Source organism: Spodoptera frugiperda, chromosome 4, assembly GCF_023101765.2.
Source record: "Spodoptera frugiperda isolate SF20-4 chromosome 4, AGI-APGP_CSIRO_Sfru_2.0, whole genome shotgun sequence".
NCBI classification, from domain to species: domain Eukaryota; kingdom Metazoa; phylum Arthropoda; class Insecta; order Lepidoptera; family Noctuidae; genus Spodoptera; species Spodoptera frugiperda.
Window position 1 is genome coordinate 10,385,610 of NC_064215.1, and position 16,097 is coordinate 10,401,706.

Here is a 16,097-nt window from a genome sequence, read left to right on the forward strand (position 1 = left end):
AAACTGTTGAAATTAGAACAAAGTGGATAGTGCCTAACATATTTTTTATAGTATAAGCCGCTAAACGAGCATGCGGATTACTTGATGGTAAGCAATCGCAATCGCCCATGACGCAAGCGTTGTTTCACGTCGGTTTTCTGCTCGGTCGTGGTATCTCCGGTTGAGCCGGCCCATTTGTGCCGAAGCATGGCTGACCCACACTTGAAAAAAATAAGACTGTCATAACATAACATAAAGGGCAAAAAGAAAAGTATTTTGAACACAAAATGCCCTCCTTTACCCTTCGTTAAAGTTAAAGTTACAAAATACATCATCGCTAACAATATAACCGCGTCCCTACAGATTAAACTAAGCCGGAGCATAAAACAATAGGCCCGAACTGTAGCTGACAACCTCGTCTAATGTCTCAAGCACCGAATACATTTGACAAACAAACTGACACGATTTGTATTCACTGTGAGGAGTGGGTGAACTCCAATTATACTGAAATGAGATTGTGAATAAGATAACATCGTATGGATTAGCTCCCGAAGGAGTTGGTGGAGGTGTCGTATGAAGTCAGGATTTAAATTGATATGGTTAGCAGAGCATTTAAAAATTATACTCTTACCGATAATAGTAAAGAGATGTAAGCCTATTGATGTCGTGGTGGCCTAGAGGTTTAAGACGCCTGCTTTTCATGCATAAGAGAGCGTGCATTGACCAAGTCTGGTGAATAATCTTCTCCGTGGGAGAAAAGACCTTTGGTCAGCAGTGGCCACTTATAGGCTGTTGATGTATTAAGCCTATTGATCAGTACAATGGGACAAAACATAAGTGTAAATACAAAAGTTGTAGATCTTCTTGTTACCTACAATTTGCCATTTTACTTTTTTCATAGGACTTGTAGTTTCGCCGAAAATTGCAATAAACAGATTTTTATTAAAACCTCCCTCCCCTACTTCCCGTACTCGGATGGAGTGGAATTTTTATTTTTTTTCATTTTTAGCATTTTTTCTTCCATTTCCAATAGGTCTCATTCTACTATATATTTTTTTTATTTCAAAACCTATCTGCACTGGCCTAAGAGGTCTATATTTCCTGATTTCCGTGCCGTGACCCAAAAGGGACTTCTGTTTTCCATCAATACAAGTATATTCAGTCATGCTTGTACTATCAATGTTTTCCTTACACAGGCTTCCACTCGATTTAATGAGCAAGGAAAATGTCACGCCCTGCCCACGTGACGAGACTTACAAAGTGTTGATTACCGTGGTACAGATTATGCTGTATAATGTATATAACACTATATTCCCTGTAGAGGTGCACTTGTTAAAAATGTAACACACACTTCTTATATAGAATAGAATCAGGCGTTACTTTGCGGTAATCCATGCTACACTAACAATACAGTAAGATTTTTAGTTTTAATTCCGCTTATACTTATTATTATATAATTATGTATAAGTATATCTAATATATAAAATTCTCGTGTCACATTTTTCTTTGCCATACTCCTCTGAAACAGCTTGATCGATTTTGATGAATTTTTTTGTGCTTATCCGGTATCTATGAGAATCGGCCAACATCTATTTTTCATCCCCCTAAAAGGATAGTACAGCCCTAATTTTTTTAATTTTCCGCGGATGAAGTCGCGGGCAGAAGCTAGTAATGTATATAATTGTTACATAATTGTGTATAAGCGGAATTAAAGCTAAAAATCTTACTGTATTGTTAGTTTAGCACACATTTCTTGTTAGTTGTGTTGTGTTATCAAGTCCCTTGTATTATTGCGAGCTTACTGTTATACATGGTAGCTTGTTACTAAGGCGTAATCTCATAATGGGTCTGTCTTTAGCATAAATGTTAGAAATGACTTACGAGTATGCCTTAGTAACAAATCACCCTGTACATTAGGTCCAGACTCTAACATTGAAATACCCATTAATCATAGCTTGACCGCGGATTTGATTGTGTTCAACAGTTAAACTTGTGACTACTTTTAGCCATTTTTTGGTTACTTTGAGGTAACAAAATTTTAAAGTTAAGTCCACATTACTGTATCCGAAGCTGCGGACCACGTAATAGGTTACTCATAGGCTCCGGTTCAAAATAGAAAAAGGAACGGGGTGGTTTTTAGTCAGTAAAAGTCCGGACACTCCCTCACGTTCAGGCCAAGGCGGGAGAAGGAAGACACTGGATGATATACACCCATAAAAAAAACACATTACTGTAAAATAAGCCAAGTACTTGCTTGCTATATGTGTATTTTTTATTATTTTTCTTCATTGAACGAACAGTATATTTTTATACGACAAAATATGAATGGAAAACCGTCGAGTAGCAGTCCTTGTCGCCCTCCCAAAAATATACGAACATTAAGTTTTTATTTGCGTTGTCGAGGGCCAATAATTGGATCGCTTCACCTTTCTGTGCGTTATTCCCGATATAAAAATATGTAGATTGAATCAGTTTTTCTATTCAATGCAAATTGTTATGTTCAAGCGGAAAGTGTTCGCTGGATGCGCTGGAAAACTGCGATAAGCGTACAAGTTCGTTTGATGGTGTGCTTTTAAAGCGCTTTAACGCTGTTTGGTTGGTGCTTGCCTGTTCAGCGAAGCAACGCAACGCTTAGATTCAATTGCAGTGTTAGTTTTATGTTTAGTCCAGAGGGTATTAATGGGGGTGATAGTTAAAGTGGACTGTTAAAAGTAAGTACATATAGAAATGGATTTGTTATGGAAGTAAGCCTGTATGTATTTTCTTTATGTTATAGTGGTAAACGAGCAGACGCGTCAAAGAGCCAGACCACTTACCTGATAGTAAGCGATGTATTTAGTAAAAGTGCCAACGTAACGCCCCAATTTTTGTAAAGAAAATGCGAAAATGCAAATTCAGTGTTTCGGTGTTTTCATGGTTGTGTGTACTGTAGATCCTGGCTTACAAAAATTGCAGCAATACGGGTGGTTGTGGCTGGCGGGCTTGTCCCAAAAAAAGAAAGAAAAGAAAATGAAGTTTTTATTTTGTTTTGTCAGCACACCAGTCTTGTTATTTATTTTGCAAACAAAATGTGAAAATGTTCTCTTATATCTGATAATATACAAATTATGATCTGATCTGATTAACCGAACGAATCTGACTCAGTTGTTCGGAAATTATGCTCTTACATAAATACTTGATTTATTAACATTAATCTGGATTACTCCGTTGTGACAATCTGTGGTGAGAACTGTGAATATTTTAACATATTGGAATCAGAATGTGGCTTAATGTTGTACATATACATGGTTAAATATGTACGGTGCAATGCGGCAGTGGTGTGTTGACTGGGATTACTGTATATTTTAGCTGTACTGCAATTTGATGGCGTGATTTTTTGTTACACTTTTTCCAAATATGCAGATTGGAGAGCGTTATATCTCTACCATAGCCTCTAGCCAAGTGCCATTTGGCGGTTGTTTAAAAAGAGAGTAGAAAACTAAATTATATGGAATTGACATACATTTTGACACTTCATTCATCAGTGTCAAGCGCTAAAGTGGTATTTGCCAGGCGCAATTGAAACAAAGTCTCCGCGTCTCTGTGATAATACTGATTATAATTCCAATTAGGAAGTCACCACAGGCATTTTTTGTGCGTTTCAAACGTAGGTACAAACTTTGTAATATAAAACTTAGTATGTGTCAAGAATCCTCCCAAATAGCCAGTATCCACCAATACTATATTTCCACTCATAAAACTTCGTATTTACGTAAAGAAACTCAATCAAATTACATTAATAGAGTAATCGAACTTCATCCAATTAACAACCATTTATCAAAAACTCGTTTTCTTGAAATTCAAAACTTATATTAAAAGGGAAATGGTTGAATTTCAATAAATCAATAGCAATTAATTGGCTTTGGGTTATTTCTGTATTATTATTTTTAGATACCGCCTCGCTGCGCACTCTTATAGTTGTAAATTAATGTACTCAATATTTTAAATGGGAAAGTTTTAACCAATGTTTATTGCTCAATTACTTCAAAATATCAGACCGTGACGTAGCTTAAGCTAAAGCTGAACGAGTCTTAAAAGTCTTTAGTGTTTCTGTATCAGAGGTATACTAGGGGTATTCTGTAGGAGAGATATAGTATGACGGAAGTTAGGGCTATAGGTATCATAACTATAGCACTAACTTCATCTATGGACATTCTAGCGTGTATGAAACATCATTACGTGCATAAACACCTTGGGCGAGGCGAGAATGAGTGTCAGACTTTTACTGACTAAAAACCACCCCGTTCCTACTCCTGCTTTTCGAGCCGGAACCCCGGTAACCCGATAGGCAGTCCATACATTTTAACGTGCATGAAACATTCAAGAAATAAATCAAAATACAAATTTTAATTAATTTTTAATTGCCTATGATAAATTATGCTACAAAGAACATTGTTACAACCGGGCCATTTTTCTAATTTCATATCTATTATATTCCCCTGTCATTAACGTGCTCAAAATATAATTTCGCGAGTCAAAAGCACTTAATAAAACTCCGTTATAACCATTAATTACCTCAGCTAACAAATTGTTAATAGAGCCGTTGGGCTTGCCAGCACAAAATACTTATCGCCCACCCATAAAACGGTGTTGCCAATTTAATAATTGCGGCATATTTTTTGTTCGTGGAATGACGAAAAGCTTTTACTTGATTAAACACTAGTGGCTTACAACTAACGAATATTTTTGAAGATTAAGTATGATAAATGAATTTTTGTATTGTATTGTATTATTGTTTTTGTTCAGTCAATCGTGGTTCCAGTTGCGTGGTTCTTCCTTGTTCTTAAGTTATGGGTATATTATTTAATCGATCTATACATGGATACTTGGAAATGATAAGAACCTATAAATCATAACAATATTTAGTACTTGCTGTTGCCCACGACTTCTTCTGCGACCTGTATAATACGAAAACACACAAAACAAATGTTAAAGGCTTCTGTGCTTAATGCACAGAATTAACAAACTCAAAAACAAATAAAAATTATTCAAAAATAATCCGCACAACACAAAATAAAGTTGTTAGATATTACTTTACAAAACACGGCTAATACTCTCGCAGCCTGTGTTTAATACAATGCAAATTCCTTCAAACTTCTGCACCGAAACAATTACCTACTAAGCTTAGGAAATAAAACACAAAAAGTTTTCCCACTTAGTTATTCCATAATTTACTTCTCGGCCTTTCTGTTGCAGGCCAAAGACTTAGCTCAAGTCTCTCAATTTAGAAGAATTTCCCTACTTATTTATAGACTGTTACTTAGGCTCGATCCATATCTATACTTAATATTATAAAGCTGAAGAGTTTGTTTGTTTGATTGTTTGTTTGTTTGTTTGAACGCGCTAATCTCCGGAACTACTGGTCCGAATTGAATAATTCTTTTTGTGTTGGATAGTGCATTTATCGAGGAAGGCTATAAAACATCACGCTATGACCAATAGGAGCCGAGCAGAGCGGGTGAAACCGCGCGGAAGTAGCTAGTCTGAAATAAAATACGTAAAATACGTCAAGCTTACCATCTGTCGCACACACGTATCATCGGTTGAGTGTGAACGGTCAAGTGTTTTTCTATTCTGGCGATACGCGACGTGTGTTCCACCAGATATGAACCGACACTATGTAGAAAAAATATCTCAAGTAAGTCTTCCTAACCTAGACTCAGACTTGAGTGAATTCTTTAAGTACATACAGTGCATTTTTTCAGCATAAAATTGCTTCGTTGGTCGGTTGCACACTAAATAGTAATAGGTCTATCTTCAATAACATAGGTGCACAAGCTACTGATATACTAAAGGCAAACCTTTACACAATAATAACATTACTAGCAAACTGTAATATTAAAATGGCATACAGTGAAGGAATGTATCGTAGGGCAAACTATGGCTTATAATTTCGAATTATAAGTTTGAAATCACCAATCCAGCTTGAGCAAGCGTGGTGATTAATGTTCAAACTTTTGGTGAGCTATGGCCACTTATACGTTTTGATATATCCCACCCTCAAAACTGCATTGCTCTCCATACCAAAGCTGTTTCTATACAATAATCTTCCACATTCTCCATTTCATAATACTACGATATAATAGACTTCTACCAACCAAGATTACACGCCACAGAACGGGGTTGCCAATGTAATTTTGTAACGAACGCGTCTTCATAGTCTGGCAACCCTTTAATTAGCTGACGAGCAAATGAGCTGCGTTTGGATTGAGGGCAGCTACACATGTATATCTAGACTAGACTAGATAAATATAGTGTTTGTGTTTATACAGCGTGAAGTTCTTTAGCTGGAACTTTGCCAGTAAGTTTTGAAACAAGTAAAGACTGGTAGGATCGTCTCACTCTGATGCCTGGGAAGAAGACCGTGTCTTTATACTACACTTCACATACTTCTTTGAGGTGTACAAACTCCACATTAGAAATGTTACGTATACTTAAGATGGCTGATATACTTGATTTTTAGTGTCACAAACCGAAACAGAATAGGGATAATGACGGTGTAATAATTATATTAGACACGTATATGTTTTGTAGAAAATATATTAGACACGTATTTTTTATTTTGTTATATAAGATAACAATACTTAGATAATACGAATCAAAGTTTAGAAGTGGGAGCAAATACGTCATTTCTACGTATAAATCTAAAAGTGACGTCTAGCAGGATTTTAAATTAATATATCTTCGAAAGTATTTGTTTACATAACAAAATAAAAAATACGTATCTAATCTAATGTTAAAATAATCTACAAGACGGACACTAAACTACCCTATTGTATAGGAATACCTGCATGATTCTAATATTAATATTACGGAATATTTCGCGCATTTTCCGCTTAAAAACCCCATAATTTGTTTAGAAAAGGTGAACACAAAGCTGACACAGGCTCGTTGTGTGCCGTTCATTGGTTTAATGCACTAATTGATTGGCACACAGCTCGCGGCTCGGCAACCAGCGCGCTACAGTGTACTCGCTCATAACAGCAAACTGAAGGATTTATGAACCGAATAAATCAACCACTATTAGATCCTATTATGCTAGTGCTGGATAATTTATTGATACTACCTTTACAAATAGTAGTTTTTGTTGTAATAGAAACATGTAGGTTATTTTGCATGACGTCTCGTAGAAGAAATACATTGAAATGACTGCACGGCTGGTGCGGTGGGGTTTGCGGGTTTGATTCCCGCATGGAGCAACTCTTTGTGTGATCCACAAATTGTTGTTTCGGGTCTGGATGTCATGTGTCTGTGAACTTGTATGTTTGTAAACGCACCCACGACACAGGAGAAAATCACTAGTGTGAAGCGACGTTTTAAAGGAAAAAAATGACATTTTTCCCAAGTCATAATTAACTCATTTCTACATCAAATCACACCAAATTATTCACTCTTTTCTTCATAATTTTGTCTCTTTCCACACATAAACTAACCAACTAAGCGTAATTATATAAATACGTACGTGCTATATCTATTCATTCATTCATTTATTCAATCCATTCATCAAACGTTCCTTCGAAAAACGTTTAATTTTAGAACAATAAACATTTGGTAAACAAAATGTAAATGATTTATGGAATGGTCTCTCCATTACCTACCAAATAACCTCCATTAAAAGTTTAGAGTATGGCGGTTCGTGTATTTTGTATAATTTGTAAACACGTTTAAACTCATTCTCATATAATTTACATACAAATTGCATTGACAAAGTTGTTCCTTAATCTTTACATTATACGAAATTAATATTTGGCTAATTGGCTTTTTATACATATAGTTTAAAGTCGATATATTTGGTTAACTTTTGCTACTATTGCAAATTCTAGGGCAGTAGAATTGCTCTGCATAAGACATATTAACATTTAAATGTACTACAATCTTCATAGTAAGACGCACGCTTCTGATGTTTAAGACGCTTCATGTATGAGAATGAAACCTACCAACTGCAAGTACCCATGTAAGTTTTTCCAAATTATATGGATGTACTTTCTAAAATTATTTAAACACCACTGACAAGCGGTAAAGGAAAGCATTGTGAGGAAAAGTGGGCTTATAATTTCTAATTATAAGTTTGAAATCGCCAACCCGCATTGAGCAAGCGTGGTGATTAATGCTCAAACCTTATCCTTGCGAGAAGAGGTCTTTGGTCAGCAGTGGCTACTTATAGGCTGTTGATGTGTTGATGTGAACTGCAATCTTTGACTGAACGACAAAAGTATTAAAGAGCAGCCAAATGTTGTAATTAATGTATTTGAAGGAAAACGTGTTGTAATTATTACCAGCGATCATCCCCAACATCAACCCGTTCCCGTGCACTGGACGTAGCCCCCCAATAACACGTAAATGTCAGCGATCAATCAACATCAACCAATTTTGTTACATATTAAAAACAGTCCGGTAAACGGGTGAAATTGATACTACCCATGTCAGAGGACATTGTTGGCAGCCTGTACTTTACTTTATAAAACGCTGTCTTAAAATCTCCTTGTACGCAAATCTCGTATCGTTTATTAACACTTTTATTAAAATAATACTTTTTCGCCTTGCCCAAGGCGAGAGAAGTAATTGGATGACTTTCCCCCTCATAAAAAATACACTAGAATATTATTCATTTTCTATTTGCGTTTGCATACACTAGAGTTTTAGATTTTTAGTCTTTAAAATACAAGAGAGAGTTTGTAGATCGTTTTCCAAAATTGTATTTCGTAGCAAAACGTTTGTACAGTCAGTCACCTTTGAGGATTACTTATATATTTAGATATTAGAACATAATACTTTCATACAAGTTAGTCGGGAGACACTAGGGTCTTACGTTAGTCGGAATATTTTTTCAAATGAAAAGCAGTTCACATTGTACGTAGGTAATGTTATTCTTTAATTTCACAAAGTACATAAGAAGAGGTATTATTTAAATGAATTCCTAAGATAAATATGTTTAACCTGGTTTAAAACAAATATGAAATTGTATAATTAACGCGAAATAACCGTATGTGAGGGAAATGAAAAATATACTGCTTTTCAGAACTTGACGTCAGAAAATATGTTTCAGTACGCTTAGTATGAGTTTACTTTCCATTTACAGCAATCGAAATGACAACACGTTCGCGTGATTGGCCGGATCGAATAAACCAACCAATCAGAGTGCCCAACGCGCTCTCATTTCGATTACTTTAAACGTAAAGCAAACTAATACTAAGGGTACTGAGCAGAAATTCAGAAACATATTAATTATTTTCCTTTTGAAACATAAACAAAGAAATCTGTATGGGTATTTGATATCTCAGTAGCCTCAGGATCCTTTATTGAATTTCTATTATAATGGTGTTTCGATACATTTTTGTAGAAAACAGCTCCGTCTATTACAAAATTAAATGTAGACTAATAAATAAAATTGGAGTGTCTGTTTGTAATATTGAAATAACTGCTTTTTACTACATGCGTATGAATTACGATACGTTCAATAAATACGTTCAATCCGTATATAAATTTTTTTCGGTCTGTTTATTCTGGCCAATCTCCGAAATGGCTTAACCGATTTTAATGGGACTTTTATGTAGAATTTGGTAGAGATTAGACTAGTCTTCCTTACTCATCCATTCAGCAAAAAAAAAAACAATTCAACACTTCACGAATGTGATAACAAAAAGCACTTAGCAATGTTGAAACTTTTTGCACGCAATGTATTTTGGGATAACACGCGTTGGTTACAAAGTTGGGAACTATCTGGGCTCTGAAGGACGTGAAGTTGCCCTGAAATAGATCAATCACCCCACGCGTTGAACTGAAACTTGTGTCCTTCCATATAGATGGTGTTTCGAACTTATCCGTTCTTTATACATCGTGCTATTCTTGTTTGGTTAATTTTTTTAAGTATAAACCATACAATAACTTCATGGGGGTAAGCAAAGACAATGGACCGCCAATTGCTACGACTGTTACATACCTCTTTCCCTTCATCAATTCTTATTACTATTTTTAAGCATGCTCGTAAGTTAAAGTTATTTATTAACTAAATAATAATAATAATAGCGTCGAAAAAATAATCCTTATCAGAGTCGTGAGATAGATTGCCCAAAAGACTGTGTGCAGCATTTAGTGTTAATTAAAGAAGACTAGAGGTATTTTTTTTCTAAAGACTTGTTATAGGTAGCAGATTAGTTCACATCAATATTTCAGTAGAAACACAGTCTAGTTGTAGCCACAACTAGTGTTAACTTGTAGCTTCAGTGGTCACTAGCGATAAATCACAAGATAGAAGGCTACGATCTCAAGTCAAGAAAAATACATACATACATACATACATACACGCATAACCTCACGCCTGTCTCCCATTGGGGTAGGCAGAGACAATGGAACGCCAATAATTGCCACGGTTCTTACACACTTCTTTCGCTTCATCAACAGTCATCAGTCTTTTCATGCATGCTCGTCGGTTAAAGGTACTTTTAATTTGGCCCTTTTTTAATATATCGCCAATCTGGTCGCTATATGTCCGTCTGGGGCGCCCTCTACCGACGGTCCCACTCATATTTGCCTTGTATACTTCTTTCGTAAATCTGTTTTCATCCATCCTTTCTACATGTCCAAACCATCGTAACATTCCCCTTTCAATCCTTGTCACTACATCGTCTTTCAAACCACACTTTTCTCTAACAACACTATTTTTTACTCGATCACTCAGTTTTACTCCACACATACTTCTCAAGGCTCTCATTTCCACCGCATTAATCCTGCTTTCATGCTTCTTCTGCCACACCCATGATTCACTACCATACATAAGTGTAGGTGCTAGTACACGCTGTATTACCGCAACTCGAGCTTTGCTGGAAGAAAAATATGATTTGAATTTTCAAGCTTTTCTATATCTTGTGGCCTAAGATATCCTCGACCAAATCAAAACCAAAATTTTAATCAAAAATTTTAATTTTGTATTACCTGCACTTTCCCATTAATACATCCGAGCATTTGCAATCGTTGTTATTCTCGAATGCACATAACACAAAAAATATACCTACATAGTAGAAACCTACATACACATAAACACCTCACAAAGGCCACTGACCCCAACTCACTCATCTCCGTACCGCATCGACAGCAACTCCTCGTCATAGGAATTAAGTTAATCCATCTCCATTACACCCTGACCCTTCTCATGGTGCTCTACTGACAAGATTGTACTGCCTATTGTCACGAAAGCACCTAATCTGGAGTAATGCTGATAACAAATGACTGCTGATAAATGGGCTGGTCAGTTTTTGTTAGATTCTGTAAAGGATTGTACATAGGGTTAAGGTTATAACAAACACGGCCACGGTTCGGCTCCGGTGTTTTTTGTTTTGGAAACAATATAAAAAAGATGCAAGCGCGCTGGCAGCTCGCTTACCACCTTTTTGTTTTGACGTTATAAAATATATCATACGACATACGTTTTAAAGTTCAAATTCATCATCATCAACAGTCTTTAAGTGGCCACTGCAAACCAAATGTCTATTCTAACACGGAGGTCTGAGCATTAATCACCACGCTTGCTCAATGCATATTGGCAATTTCTTGCCTATATTTAGAAATTATGAGCCCAGGTGTCATCAAAATGTTTTCCTTCACCGTTTATCTGTGGTGTCTAAATAATCTTAGAAAGTACATATAACTTAGAAAAAATCACATTGATACTTGCCGTTGGTAGGTCTAGTGCGTGAAAAGCGAGTGTTTAAACCTCTGGGTTACCGCGATAAAGCAATCAACAGTCCTCAATTCATTCTACACTTACTACAATCCTCATAATTATACAGAATACAATTTAATTCAATATGTCACAAATACTAAGGCAAGTTACTGCAAGACGCAATGCAGCCACGCACAGATGAACACCACATATTATTATATCATACCTTATATACATTAATATACGAGGATTGCATACAAACTTGCACGATATTACCTTCCTACTTAGTACTTACTTCATATTGCAGGATAAGTCTTGAAACTTGAGAACTTTATTATAATAGGAAACTACTAACAGGTCTTAAGATACTACATTATCCCAGAGGACACGGTGGAGCATACGGTGGCAGTATCCCCTGCATGGGCTGAGCACTGCCGTGTCTTCGATGAGCGATCAGACCTCCACAGATGGGGCCCAGTAGGGCAAATGATACCAAAGACCTGACGGATAAACCAAACTATTACACATAAAATGATATTATAAACATAGTTACTGAAATTTGCTTTAGATTATAAGAGCTAGAACTAAACTTCGTTTTGAATAATATGTCTTTTTAATTCTTTGTTAAGAAAATCCGTTCCAAACTTTTTATACTTCAGAAAAAATGTCCATGTACAACTTTACACTTTTAAAAACTTAACTAAGTTACGCTTTTAGCGGACACAAGGAACTAGTTTCTATACATTTTTTAATTACGTGCATATTTTTCACCTACTTCTACTTGCGAGCACGTCTAAAAGTTTAGTCTTTTTAATTTCCCACTGGAATTTTTGCATACTTGAAAACTTATTTTTTTTAAACTTTAAGGCTGCTTTGAAAATTTTATACGATAGTTTTAGTTTTTAAGAAAACTTTGCCTTGTAATTAAAGCTGGCGTGCAAAGGAGAATTAACTATTTTACAACATTAACTCTAAGTGACATATTTTTCCTTTAAAAAATAACAAAGTGCCATAACTTTTGTTATGTTTCGTTTATTACTTACACATACATAACACAACATAATTTTCATAACATACATAATTTTCTATACACACAAAAAAATATTCCAAAAAATATTAGAACAAATAAAAAACTGTATTTATCTAAATCAAATTGAAATGTAAATAAAAATGAATTCGCAATCACAGAAAAACAAAAGACCAATCAATGAAACATAGAAACAATAGCTTGTTTCAAAAAATGGAAATTTCCCACCAATTTACTAATTCTATTCCCTGCAGAGTGGTTTTGTCAACAACTATTGGTTGTTCACATACGTACGACTGTCCATTGTCAAAACATGTAACAGAGCGAAATAAAAAAAAAACTCCTGCGCGCCTTTTCTCGGTATCCAATCAACAAACTATCAATTGGAAGCGCGCGTATTGTCTATATGGAGTATTCTATATTTGAATTCATGACACAAATTAATAAAATAGTGCTTTGTGTAAATATTCACCTCATTTTCATCCATATTCCAATTAAGTACATAGCATAAGATAACGTTGCGGTTTTTCATCCCCGAAAGGGGAAGCAAAAGTATAGAATAATATAAACAAACACCCAATCCCCGATTCCCCAACAACTCTTAAATTCCAACCCCCAAAAGGCCGGCAAAGCCTCTGGTGTTTCGGGTGTATAGGCGGCGGCGATTACTTACCATCAGGTGATCCGAGACCTTGTATACCGGCTTGTACGAGTAACATAAAAAATAAACATATTTTTCCCCTCTCGCATCGTCACGTAGTAACATTTACCCTGATACCGTTGATGTACAGGTGCTACATTGACGGACATTATCTAAATAAACCGGCTAACGTCAGCATGCCCGGCCGTTACGCAGGCTCAACAACAAAGGTGCAATCGCCGGTCAAATCTGTACGTACAGCTTGTTAATTTTTTTACTTCTTTATGTGACATGTGACGCGTTTTTAGAAAAAAACGCTATAGAAATGTATCAGACATTGACATTGCGAAATTGCGCGACGCTGTTTACGTCTCTTTTAAATAAGACCCACGGAAATTGTAACAGTGATAAATAATTCTACCCTCTATTCTACCCAGTTGTTACTACAAGACTCTTCAAAATTTTACTATCGGCCGTTTAAATACATACAACACTACTTTTTTTACAAAACTAGCTTCTGCTAGCAGCTTACGCTCGCGATCTCGTGGGATAAATAGTCTCCTATCACCCAAGTCATTTCATACCCTGTCTGTATGCCAAATTTCATCAAAATCTTCAGTAGTTTCATTGTGAAACTACTGAAATTGACGGACAAATAACACAATCAATTACAAACTTTCACATTCATTATACTAGTATGATATTACACACAAATTAGGAAAAAAACGTGTAGGTACACGTAATGAGCACAATCTAAAGTTATTACCTACTTAAGCGGTGCTACATTTTATCTAAACTGCCCGACAAAGTTCGGGCAAGTAGAGCAGTGTTCATGCCGTTAACTGCTAGTTGCCACACCTACAATAATGATGATTACAGGCCTCCGTTAATGGCTCATAGCCTTATTTTTTGTACATGATTTTCATTCCAGCGATGTGTTGAAAATTTTGACCTTCCAGACAGAATGCCTGCTAGTTTTTAGGCAATAAAAGGTTGAAGACATCTTGAATATCTCCAGTTAAAAGGGTATAAGACATACAGAATATCTCCAGAACATTTTCTTAAATCTTTTTAGTAATTTATTAATATGCACTTCATTTTGACGGTCAATCACCCAAGTTGAGTGGTTTTTATATCGTCAGCTAGTCCGAACCTTAGGCAATCGCTGTAGAGAAGCTAATCTATGCCAAGCAAAATGGCGCTAGCACAATTAACACGCTTTGTGCGGATGTTTTACCTATTCACCCATAGATGGCGTTCGGCGGCTTTATCCCGCACAGGCATTGTCCCGCACAGGCTTTGTCCCGCACAGGCATTGTCCCGCACAGGCATTATCCCGCACAGGCATTATCCCGCACAGGGATTGTCCCGCACAGGCATTGTCCCGCACAAGCATTGTCCCGCACAAGCATTGTCCCGCACAGGTATTGTCCCGCACAGGTACTGTCCCGCACAGGTATTGTCCCGCACAGGCATATTCCCGCACAGGGATTGTCCCGCACAGGAATTGTCCCGCACAGGCATTATCCCGCACAGGTATAGTCCCGCACATGCCTTGTCCCGCACAGGTATAGTCCCGCACAGACATTGTGCCCGCACAGGCATTATCCCGCACAGACTTTGTCCCGCACAGGGATTGTCCCGCACAAGAATTGTCCCGCACAGGCTTTGTCCCGCACAGGGATAGTCCCGCACAGGGATTGTCCCGCACAGGGATTGTCCCGCACAGGGATTGTCCCGCACAGGGATTGTCCCGCACAGGTATTGTCCCGCACAGGGATTGTCCCGCACAGGCATTGTCCCGCACAGGTATTGTCCCGCACAGGTATTGTCCCGCACAGGCATTATCTCGCACAGGTATTGTCCCGCACGGCATTGTCCTGCACAGGGATTGTCCCGCACAGGCATTGTCCCGCACAGGTATTGTCCCGCACAGACTTTGTCCCGCACAGGTATTGTCCCGCACAGACATTGTCCCGCACAGGCATTTTCCCGCACAGACATTGTCCCGCACAGGTACTGTCCCGCACAGGTATTGTCCCGCACAGGCATTGTCCCGCACAGGGATTGTCCCGCACACTTTGTCCCGCACTGGCATTATCCCGCACAGCCATTGTCCCGCATAGGCCTTGTCGCGCACAGGTTTTGTCCCACACAGACATTGTCCCGCACATGCATTTTCCCGCACGGACATTGTCCCGCACAGGAATAGTCCCGCACAGGCTTTGTCCCGCACAGGCATTGTCCCGCACAGACATTGTCCCGCACATGCATAGTCCCGCACAGACATAGTCCCGCACAGGGATTGTCCCGCACAGGAATTGTCCCGCACAGGGATTATCCCGCACAGGTATAGTCCCGCACAGGCCTTGTCCCGCACAGGTATAGTCCCGCACAGGGATAGTCCCGCACAGGCATTGTCCCGCACAGGGATTGTCCCGCACAGGCATTTCCCCGCACAGGGATTGTCCGGCACAGGCGTTGTCCCGCACAGAGATTGTCCCGCACATGGATTGTCCCGCACAGGCATATTCCCGCACCGGCATTGTCCCAATAGCGTTAGTCGCCCAACAATGGGACGTTAGTCGCTTTAGTAATGTATAAGGCAATGGTATAAGATGGTTGGGACGCCTACAATCTTATATTATTAGCCATTTTCTTATTTGTGTTGTAGGGTGTATGTGCAGGTCGAGATCTAGAACGACGGCGGTCACGAGCCTCGTGGCGGTACTGATGAGAGCTTTCCTCGGAGT